Source organism: Leuciscus leuciscus (genome assembly GCF_965113295.1).
Source record: "Leuciscus leuciscus genome assembly, chromosome: 15".
Lineage (NCBI taxonomy): Eukaryota > Metazoa > Chordata > Actinopteri > Cypriniformes > Leuciscidae > Leuciscus > Leuciscus leuciscus.
The window spans coordinates 8324110-8336469 of NC_138739.1; the positions used below are offsets into that span (position 1 = coordinate 8324110).

A 12360-nucleotide genomic window follows, 5' to 3' on the forward strand; every position below is an offset into this window, starting at 1 on the left:
AACAACTTCCCCCAGCTTCTCCTTCATCCTGAGAAAATACTGATTTGGGACACATTATAATATACTTTGAGATCACAGTGAAATACATAAACACAACATATCGATGCTCCATTTTCTCCAACAGGGAACGATAAAGTGTTTAAATCTCTAGTGTGATTTGTCTCTGTGGTCTCGTCTGAGGAGCAACACCTCCATCTAGTGGCTCACCCTGAACTCACATGTTATCAGTTCTGTCTGGTTGGTTTTGCTGTTTAGTTGGTGTTATTTGCTTTCTCACTAAAGAATTTCTTCACAAATATTCTGTCTTTTATGTTGTGAACACAGAATTTCTCTGTTTGGACACAACAGTTATGGCTGAATGTTTAAGGTTTAAGGCTTTTATTAACGTGACGTGAGCATGCATGTTCTCCTCACAACCAGAGAATCTGGAGTGCTGCTGATCCTACTTAATTACAAGAAAGGCAAGTAGGGGGCGCTACATTTATATATGGTGCACTTTCAGATTGAAAACTTTGCAGGATGTTTACGTTCACTAGTGGTGGAAATTTTGATTCTTTCCAGAGACTCGTTCATTTTCAGTTCGTTCACCAAAATGATTCGTTCAGATTCGTTCACTGATTCGTTCAGTGATAATTTCTTCATATTACATATATACTGCAGCAGGTGGCGAAAAAGAGTGTATTTTATGCTATGTTTTAACGAACGTATTTACTTGTTACAGAAAAACTGATTTGGCTTTGTTAAAATTTGTGCCTTATTTACTAAATTAATAAAATAAGTCTAAATAAGAGGTTCAGATGACCAAACCAAGGTTTTCTTGCATAATTAACATTTTAATTGTTTGGTCAGACATACACATTTATAAATCTGGGATTATATTAAACGTTGAGTTATGTTATGTATGTTAAATATGATAAACAATTATATGCACACCTATAACTGCGCTTTGAATGAGATTTAATCACATGCTAAATGACCGATCTACCCAGTACTCTCATTCACGAACGAAATGTACCAGTTTGATCAATTCGTTCACGAACGACATCTCTCTCTCTCGTTCAGACTCGAAACAGAGCGATCTCGGCCAGTGATGGGCGTATTCGTTCAGTAGATCCAACCAATTACATGCCCCTTCACAGCCCGAACTGAAATGCTATTTGCTGACGTTACGCAAATGAGACCTAACCAATACTGTCATATTTTTTGGTTTGTTTTAGTTTTTAGAGAAGTGCATATGACATGAATAAAACGTAATTAATTCATTTTTGATAATACAAAATGAACACAAGTAGTAAAGTAAATTTTTCAAAGTGCAAAATACCACAAAACTCATTAAAACACACAAACAAAAGAAAAGAAAAGCAGGTCAAGAGAAGTGTAAATTTAAATCAAGTAAACAGTCAAGTACAAAATGACAATGTTAATTTGTCTTTGTAAGCCTATATTTAACCATGCTTGCGTTATTAAATTGTTTTCATTACAATGGTAAAGTGTAAATTTCATTCTTTGATGCAAATATGCTGACTACACAAACCCAGCTCTATCGGTTCGCCATCATTATCGTTCAAACAATTGGTTCTTTTCGTTCACGAACGACATGTACCAGTTCGTTCACGAGAAGATCTCTCTCTCTCTCGTTCAGACTCAAAAGCAACTCGGTCACAGTCAGTGAAGGGCGTATTCGTTCACTACATCCAACAAATCACATGCTCCGTCACATCTCATACTCGAAGGCTATTGGCTTGAGGTTTAGTCATTCTTGACAGGTTGAAAACACAAAGCTACCCGGTTCACTGAGCTGCGCATGCGCTGCTAATAGCGCCGCGCGGCTGTGGAGGGAGGAATTTCAGTGAACGAGAAATATGAGTCAATGGATTACGTGAACGAGAACGATTCGTTCACCTAAAAGATTCGTTCAAAAAGAACGATTCGTTCACGAACGTAACATCACTAACGTTCACTTAGAGCTGTTACACACTACATGAAAGGTCATTTTCAAAAATCCATAATAGGGGCCCTTTAAACATTTAAGTAAATGTGTCTTTTTTAGTTATTGTTCTTGTCATTGTATTTTTGTTTTGGTTTCATTCATCATTTTGTGTCTGCACTGCTGCAGAATATTATTGATTTCACATTTCACAAGTTTTTTTTTTTTTGTAAAGCTTCATCAAACCTACATCAAGTGGTTTAAAAGCTTTAATCTGTGAAAAACTCTGTTCTTCATGTTTGTGTGTGGTGATTCAGTTAAAATATCAGTGTCAGTGATGGAGGGAGATTCAGTCTCTCTAAACTCTGATCTTACTGAAATGAAGGATGATGATCTGATTCAGTAGAGGTTTGGAAACACTGTAATAGCTGAAGTCAATAAACGGGCCGACAGAATCACTGTATATGATGATGTTCTTGATGGGAGATTCAGAGACAGACTGAAGCTGGACAATCAAACTGGATCTCTGACCATCACAAACACCACAACTGAACATGCTGGATATTATAAAGTAAAGATCCTTAGAAATGCAATCATGCTTTTCAATCTCACTGCCTATGGTAAGTTAAATATCAGTTTCACCCGTTTTATTTATTACAGCTAGATCTAAAGAAGTATCTCATCATGACTAATTAGTTAAAATTACTAATTACCTTTTTTACATTAACAGTTTATATTTAACTTTCTATTACATTTCTTGAATATCTTCATTCATCCTCATTTATCCTTATTTTCTTGTGTTTTCCAGGTCCTCTGCCTGTTCATCAGTAACTCTTCACTCTGTTCTTCATCATTATCATGTTCATTGGTGTGTTCATCAGTGTTGAATGTGTGTGATGTGACTCTCTCCTGGTACAAAGGAATCAGTGTATTGTCCAGCATCAGTGCGTCTGATCTCAGCATCAGTCTCTCTCTACCTCTGGAGGTGGAATATCAGGATAAAAACACCTACAGCTGTGTGCTGAACAATCCCATCAGCAACCAGACCACACATCTGGACATCAACACACTCTGTCACACATGTGCAGGTACGCCAGCGCTGATATTAGTGTTCATTTACAGAGTTGAATATGTTAAAGACTTTCAATGGTTTCAGTGATCGGTGATAAAACAAATGTTCAGCATTTTATTATTATTCAGCAAGGAGCAAACCATCCAGATAATAAAATAAGTCCAAGGCATAGGCAAACAGGGAAATCCAGGGAGACAGGCAGAAGATCAAGACCATGAAACAGAAACCAGAAATAGCGCTCTGAGACACAGTGTAACACCAACAAGACTTCGCAAAGAGTGACTGAGTAAACCCGGTTTATATAGACAGGGTTAACAAGGGTAAATGAGAAACAGCTGAAACTAATCCAGGGATAATGAGTCTGGGCAAAGGATTCTGGGAAATGTAGTTCATGGTGGAATGACACTGGTCTGGGGAGGAGCGTCCTCTGGTGGATATCCTGGGCACTCCAGCTGGTGATCGTAACAGTCGGCATACCTCAGATTGTTTATCATATTTATATACATATATATACAACATCAGCACACTTTGCTTCCTTTCAGCCTGAAATGAAACGCATACAATTTGATTTTTACTGTAACCCACAAAAGAATGGAATAAACTACACTGTTAGACTTTTCAAGGGTTTTTTACAGTAACTTACTGGCAACACTGTTGCCAGTAAGTTACTGTAATTAGGATTTACAGTACATTACCGTATTTCATTACATTACCGTAATACAGTGCATTACTGTAAAAACGAAGCTAATCAGTACACTACTGTAATTATTTTTTTCTTTGTACTAAATTAGATTTCATAATTTTGATATATAATTCATTTTATTTTTATCTTACATAAATACTACTAACATACAAAACCAATTAGACAAAGTTATTACAAAATACAAATTTTTTATTTAAAAAATCTCATATATATCACAAAATAAACAGTCTGCCAATGCTGGAAATATGTGTGAAACGTTTACACATTAATGGGTGAGTTTAGGGACAACGTTTTTGTGTTAATTTTAACATTTAACATTTAAATTCATTGTGTTAATGATTTTAACAAAGTAAATATGTCAGAAAGGTTAGCACAAAGATGTGTAAATGTGTTAAATTAACACATTATGTGCTGTCCTTCACGGCACACATTGTTAAAATCATACATAAAATCATAAACAAAACGTTAGCATTTGACTAAATGAATGTAGAGTCATTGGTTGTTTAGCTTATACAAGTATTATAATTAAATATCAACCATTACATTCATAAAACTGCAGAATATAAATACATTTCTAAGCAGTCAAAAAGGAAATATCCAACACAGGACAAAACACAGTTCTTTTCACAATACATGACACATAACCCCACCTTAAAAATAATTTCACTAATTTACAAAAATGTGTTGGATTCATGTACACTGGTGGCCAAAATAAGTATTTAAGTGTCTTAATGTTTTTGAAAGGAGTCTCTTTGATGCTCAAGAAACATTTCTCATTATAATCAATGTCTGACTGTCTACCCCTCAGTCTACTTCTACTTCTACGAGTAAAGATCATCATCAGAATAATCTTTAAAAAGTCAACACAATGTTTTTGTCCACCTTTGCGAATAAATGAACTTCTCCAAAGATTGGTTCCTGTTCAGAACTTGACTGACAACATCAGAATGTTCCCTGGTCTGCATGCGTGTCCACAAACACTAATGTACTCAGTCCTTCAGAGGAGATCCCGGTTCCAACACTATACATGAGAGAGAGAGAGAGAGAGAGAGAGAGAGAGAGAGAATATTAGTGTCAAAATATTTTTAACCTCTTTTTTTACATTTTTATTATTATTTTTACAATAACTAAAGAATATATATTTGTAAACAGCTTTTTAGCATATGTAAATAGCATATTCAAACATTTCAACTGAACTAAATTAAATTATTCCAGATTAAATTTTAATACTTACAAATCCTAAATTCTGTCCAAAAATTCTGAGATCCATAGCTCTCTATGACTGTGACTGAAATCGATGTTTTAGCCCATTTCAGCTCGTCTGCAGTGAAGGAGTTCCTGTTTGAGACAAATACACAGTAAGACACATGCAAGAACTCACTGTGTGATGATCGTTCTCCTTCCTACAGTAGTTAACCCACCTGTGCACTGATATTAGGACCTTCCTGGTCAGGTGGGACTGCAATGGTAGAGAGTCTTCTGCCTAATAAAATATCAAAATAATGCAAAAAATATAAACTTAAGTTGTTTAGAATTCTAGATTTGGTATGGATGAATTAGTGAGAGTTTTACTGCAGTGCTAACCTGGATACATTTAATCTGGTGAGACTGAACAAAGACAATGGTCCATCTTCTGATTGGTTAATTTGCTGTATAATAAATATAAAGTTAGACATGATACAAATATCACTTATTTGATATAAAGTTAGCCAATTTTATAGAGATTTTATAAGACATTGTATGCTACCTAGTCTGCACCAGTGGCTCCAAAGCACTTATCACATATTGCTAATCATTTCAGCAAACTTATTTCAAAATATATCACAAATGGCCTAACGTTAACTTACCTCCGGAATCTTGCTAGTCACTGGCGCGAATTGGCGCTTTGTTGCAGTTGCCTTTAGTTTAAACACATACAAAAATGGAAGTAAATATTAAATTCCATAAAAAAAAACTATAATAGCCTATGTTATAGTTTGCAAACTAATACTAAACCTAGAAAGGTGGCAGCTAGCCAAATAAAACTTACATACAATGTTATTTTCTCATCAGTAGGCCAACATTATCTACAACCAAAACAGAATTTCACATTAGTTAATTTATTGTTAATGTAAACTAACGTTAAGCGTTGCTCGTTCGCGTATTTTAACTCGACAACAAAGTCTGTCAAATGAAACGTTAGCGCAGTTTACCGTGGTAAAGTTCGTTACCGCCATGTAGTAACGTTAGGCTATAACAGGTTAAACTGGGCACATTCCTGTCAACACACACAGAATGTTTTTTACCTTGCTTGCTGGTCTCTCTCTCGGTGAAGTGAATTCCGTCTCTTCCCCGGGCCAGACTCGAACGGCGCGGTCCAACAAAAGACAGTCAGAACCCAGTGATATTACACTGGATGCTCCGGCACGACACGACACGACAAGACAAATGATGCGCCGTTATATTTCTGACGTACAGTACTCCGAGTCCAAGCGCTCGCGCTATTTCTGACAAGGGACAAACAGGTTCGCATTTTGCATTAATGGTCCGGTCCGGTCGCTTCAATGTGTCCAATATAGACAGCCTCTGACTGTTATAGCGTTGTAGACACGCAGTGTAAGGCAAAAATTAGGAAATAAAAAGCACGATGGAATGGTGCCAGCCAGAGAGACCGTTACGTCAAATACAGTAGTATACAGCAAATTTAAAAAAAATACAGTAAGTCTCTGTATGTGGTGTTAGACAAATACAGTAGTATACAGCAAATTTTAAAAATACAGTAAGTCACTGTATGTGGTGTTAGACGTCACAGGAAATTCCCATGATGCAATGGGAATCACAGTTATTTACTGTAAAGAGAAATAGCAGTATAATACTGGGGGATTTAAAGTAAATAACTGTAGAAATTACAGAAAAGTCTAACAGTGTAGAAACTTTGAAATTAATTTAAATGTAAAGCATCAAAATACTACTAACTGTGAAGTTCTCTTATCACTAGCTGACACTAATAACTGTTTCTCTCAGTGTCTACAATAGTGCTGATCTCTGCTGCTGCCGCTGGATCTCTGATCATTGTTTCTGCAGTCGTTGGGATCTTCTGCATCTGCAAGAAATGTAGAAAAACTGATCAAGAAGGCAAGTGTTATAAACGCTACTGAATTGACAATAGTAATGTGTTATATCAAATAATAATATACTTTAATAGTGTAGTTCCCTTTAACCCGCATGTTGTGTTGCGGTTATTTTGAACAAGAGAGGATTTAAATTTTCCTGAAAATGCTGTTTAATGTAATCACATTGGACTAAAACATCTCGGGCTACAACTGTAACCCTTGTTCCCTGAGAAGGGAACGAGACGCTGCGTTGTATGATGATACTTTGGGGAACGCCCTCAGCATGACTGTGTCACGTGTGCAAACTATCCCAATCCTGATTGTTGCTGCCTCTACTCGTGACATGTGACAGAGTAATGCGGAAAGCTACAAAGGGAAGCCGGCAACACAGTAATGTCAGCTTTTGATAGGCTGGAGCAATAGGTTGGACGCAGCTGCCATAAGCTCCAACACTCTCAGAAAGTGTTTGACAGTGCTGACCTGGCCTAGATTGATCTTGGTGACTGTAGCCAGGATGGTCTCGATTCGATCAGGAGACGATTGTTCCCGCATCGTAGTCGTGTGCCACACTGCCCCCAGAATGTAGTTCTCTGCTGGGGAGATAGTGATCTTTTTTTGGAATAGAGCCTCAACCCCAAGCACCTTATATACAAGAATGACATCTCGATCCCGATCTTTCCTCGACTGGGCCAGAATGAGCCAGTCATCTATAAAATGGAGAACCCCGCCCCACAGTCGAGGGTAGTGAGAGAGGAAGAACTTTGAACAGATTTTGGCACTAAACTGCCTCCATACTGCCAAAGCTCTTCATGCACTTACGAGAAGAAAGGCACGCGCTCCGAGCCCGAACACACAAGCGGCAGCTGGGTAACAACAAAGGGGGCTCAAGCCTTTACGAGAAAGGAGAGTCACGACCCGCGTGCTGACGTGGTCATGTTCCCATGCGAGAACATGAACCCCCCACGAACGCCATCTCAGCATGCTTACGTCCAGGCATGTGAGACAGCGATCGTGGCCGTCAGATGAGGACAGAAAACAACTGCATCCAGGAATGCACAGACGGAGAGGCGTCTTTAAAAAGAGCTTGCTCTTTTAGGAAATCTGCTTTTATGTGCCGAAGCACAGAGGGGTGTAACGCTACACTTCTGTGTGCACAGCCCTTTCAAGAAGCTAATCACCACTATATGCGCCCTCACACCAGCAGGAGACATCTCCTGAGAAATAAACACTTCTTAGCAATTAAAATAGCTGATTCTCTGCACAGGAATCCACTTCAGTTGAAGGACAAATCAGTGGAATGAGCGATAGCTGTTCACAACCACTCGGCTCCGAAGCAAAATATGAATGAAAGTGATTAGTGCCAGTCCTATTTATACCCGTATGTCCGGGTAGGTGTGATGCAATGCAAATCTCACTGGCTAATGTCCACTGGCCTGTTCTGTTATCACTTGGAGGCGATTGGGCTCCCAGACAAGACCCCATGACATTAGTCCATCCTAACATTGAACGTGACTGACTGAATGGGAACTTACCGACTTTGCTCACACAGGCTATAACAACTTCCCCCAAAAAATCTGAAATTTTTTGTACTTGTTAGTTACACTTATGTTGTTCCTGGTCACAAATGACCGACCTCCAAAAATGTTCTTATAATTTTCTCTTTCTGCTATATTATTACCAAACATATAGGATTTCTTTAAATTTGCACAGATTTTGTATTTCTTTTTGATCGTAGGCATCATTGATCTGTTGAGTGAACAATGCCAACATTATCCAGAAATAATGCTTTTTTCACTCAAATACTGAGGTTCATAAGCTCAGATCAATGCCCTACGACCATTCAGTTTAAAAAATAAATACTAAACCTGTGCTAGCTGAAAGAAAACAAGTTGACAAGAAGATTGAATCCAGCATAATAAGAGATTGACAAGCAATGTTTAAAAGGCCGGTCATTTTTGACTAGGAACATCAAATTAGGTAAAGGATTTTCTGCACAGCAAAATATATCGTCATCTTTATTTTATAGCGCTTTATACAAAACATATATGATGTAAAGAAACAGATATAGTTAAAAACATTGTTTTGTTGTATTAATCCACCTATTTATTATATTACATCTTATCGTTGAAACAGTTGAGACTCGTGAAGAAGAAATCACTTACGCAGAGCCAAAGTTCTACAAAAGAAAAGCACAGAAATCGGTAAGATCATGTATTAATTATTCATGTCTGTGTATCATTTCAGCAGTGAGTGCACTTGTGTGTGATAGATCATTATACAGACAAAAACACAAAAAAACACCATATTAAATATGTATAAAGATCAGCATTCAGTGTGAGAAACATATGCCATAACTCTCACAACACTCATTCTACCATGTATCTAAAGAGTAACAGATCAACAGTTATGAAGTGCCTTTTTTATTATTTTGTACTTATAATAATATCAAGATTTTTACATCAAAAAACATCTTAATTAAGAAGTACTGGGTTATTTTCTGTCCTGTTTTGACCTCCCTCGTCGAAACACACGGTTTGAATAGGCGTGGCGGATTGTAGACTCGGAAGAGTGGGATTGTTTTTAAAACTTCCGATGTTGAGAGATGCCAGCTGGTGAAATTCAGCCAGACAGGTTAAAAACGCATGCATACTCAGTATAGGTCAAACAATCTGTAATAACGGTAATAGTGACCACGTAATAAAAATAGTAAGTTACAGTGTGGTGCGATATTACTATCGGATCCAAAAGACTCGGTGCAGCATCGTCTTTTAATTTCAATCTTACAGAAAATCCTGTGTTGAATTGTGCCTTGTTTGTAAATGAATCAGCGGTGATATTATGTGAAAATAGGACCAAGTTCTTACTGACACGGTCTGGAACTTCATTAAAAATAAAGTTAATCCACTCCTTGTTGGTATCAGAAGGAAGGTAATGCAAAGGCTGTGTTGTTTCACAATTTGGCACTGCACTGCATCTTTCTCTCTTCAGAGCCATCTTTACCGTTAGGTTTCTGCATTTCTTCATAGGTGTCGTTATTTACCTACTACATGGCATGCAGGAATCAGTGGGCGGGGCTTATTGCTAAATGAGCAAGAAGCAGGCGTTGATCTTCTCCAGAGGCGGTGTTTAGCTACCCTTCTAGGTAATAACGTAGCATATTCCACAATCAGTCGTTCAGATGGATTTGCTTCAATATAAGCTGTTTTTAGACTAACAAGAACATTTTGAGTTCTGAAACTTACAGGATGTTTTTATAGTATAATGACCACTTATATATTAAAAGATCAAGGGAATTTTGATTTCTCATTTCATGACCCCTTTAATATTTTCAGTGTTTGAAATGAGCCACTGATTGTATTTCCTGTGTCAGTTGATGACATCACAGTCCAACACAATTCTGTCTATCTGTCATTTGAATTGGATATTATTTTATTTTACAAGCATTAAAAAACAAACGGAAGGAAACGTTTTGTGACACACTTGAGGCTGGTTTTATATCTGCATATTGTAAAATGACTTCAAGGACATTTATTATTATATATTGTGTTTTTGACAGGATGATAAAGAGGAGGATGATGTGGTGTATGCGCCGATCGCCAAGAGAAGATGATCAAACTTCAAGAACCAGACCAGCGGTGTAATCGCTTTCACAGGAACCGCTGTAGTTCCTCTCAGCTCTTTGTTTTGAGATTGTTGAAGTGTGATATTCAGTGGCGGACTAACTTTAAAATATCTCTTAAAGAATGTGATTCTAATACAAGGACTTTTAACAAATGATCCAAATCTTGTGGCCCACTGGAGCTTTTACATGTTTGTTTTTAAAGCGCCGCTATTTTTGCTCTGCGTGAGTATACTGTATGTGTGCAAATAAAGTTGGACATGCTTATAAATCCTAATTTATATAATAAACTGGCCATTAATAGTTACATTTTGCCACCAAATATATATAAAAAAAATCAAGCAGTTAATATTCGATATACAAAAGTTAAAGCTATTCTTGACGTCACACCCCTAAAGATCATATCATGTCTTTGTCTGTCAATGTTTTAACAATCATTTTAATAAAGCAAATGCATGATTTACTGTTGTAATATTCATGGTATTTATAGTATGTAAATGACTGATTGTTGTTAATATTTTCTTTAGTTTCATTTTGGGCGGTAAGTAACTAACAACACTGCTAACAAATGAACGTTTCTACATTACAATTAAGTGTAAGAAATATGCTCATATTCAGAAAAATATAGTATGAAAATTCTATTCTATAAAAATTCTATAAAAAAATACATTTTCAACAAATTGAATACTTTTATTTTTCTCATTTGCAGTTTAACAGACCATGACAAATTTCATCAAATAAAACAACATCCCACTAATAACTAGAGCGCCATCTAGTGTCCAAATTAAGACTCTTGAAAAATAATAGCATTAACTGTAAGGATTACAGTTTAGCTTTAACTATGAATTCACTCACTGGCCACTTTATTATGTAAACCTTGCTAATAGCAGATTTGACCCCCTTTTTGCCTTCAGAACTGCCTTAATTCTTCATGGCATAGATTCAACAATGTGCTGGAAACATTCCTCCAAGATTTTGGTCTGTATTGACATCATGGCATCACGCAGTTGCTGCAGATAAAAATAATAATAATCAAATCCAGCCCTAAACGCCAGATCTTGACAAAAGATATTCGTTTTGTCTGGTGTGCAAACCACATATGAACTGCTGTGGACAGTGACACATGTGGACACATGTGAGAATGTTAATTGTTGATTAAAGCTCGGCATTCAACACAGTCAAACCACAGAGGCTCTGAAAAGCTCCTCACCCTCGGACTGACACTTTTCCTCTGTAACTGGGTGCTGATCTTGCTGACTCACTGAGGTCTGTGCATCAGCAAGATCAGCACCCAGTTACAGAGGAAAAGTGTCAGTCCGATCAACTCCTACTCTAGTTATTAGTAGGAGACCGGACATCAGGCATTCACTGTGAGCACAGGGATCCCTCAAGGCTCGGTCCTGAGCCCGCTGCTGTTTACCATCTTCACCTACGACTGTGTGGTCTCTCAGACCAATACCAGGATTATAATGTTTGCGGATGACACTACAGTCATCAAACTGATCACTGGTGGAGAGGAAACATCATACAGAAGAGAGTGGCAGGACTGATGGCCTGGTGTTGGGAAAATAATATCATCCTAAATGCACATAAGACCAAGGAGATGATTATCAAACCTACATCAGCGAGGATCTCACCTGGTCTCACAACACTCAGCAGCTCCTGAGGAAATCCCAATAAGAAGGCTGAGGAAATTCGGCATGGCAACCGAAATTCTCAGCAACTTGTACAGATGTTCTGTTGAAAGTGTGATTAACAGTTCGATCACAGTGTGGTTTGGAAGCTGCACTGTTCAGGATAGGAAAGCTCTCCAGAGTTTGCAGAATAGCCTTCCCATCACTTCAGGATATTTACAGCTCCAGGGTCATCAGGAGGGCCCACTATATCATCAGGGACATTAAACATCCACAACACAACCTCTTCACACTGCAGCCGTCTGGGAGACGG

At 37.6% G+C, this 12360-nt stretch overlaps 2 long non-coding RNA genes across 3 annotated transcripts; one reads left to right on the forward strand and one right to left on the reverse strand.

Moving 5' to 3' along the window:
- Nucleotides 1–4168: 4168 nt before the first annotated feature.
- On the reverse strand, nt 4169–6592 carry LOC309476542. Of its 2 annotated transcripts, none has more exons than XR_014198253.1 (6): nt 5988–6592; nt 5550–5600; nt 5287–5351; nt 5124–5185; nt 4937–5040; nt 4169–4723 (listed from the first exon to the last, which is right to left on the reverse strand). It is a non-coding gene; the product is annotated as an uncharacterized lncRNA (long non-coding RNA). The 2 variants fall into 2 exon arrangements; XR_014198254.1 differs by lacking the exon at nt 5988–6592 and adding an exon at nt 5732–5914.
- A 2320-nt stretch (nt 6593–8912) lies between these two features.
- Nucleotides 8913–10735, forward strand: LOC309476771. Its single transcript, XR_014198351.1, has 2 exons — nt 8913–8995; nt 10351–10735. It is a non-coding gene; the product is annotated as an uncharacterized lncRNA (long non-coding RNA).
- The last annotated feature ends 1625 nt before the right edge of the window (nt 10736–12360 follow it).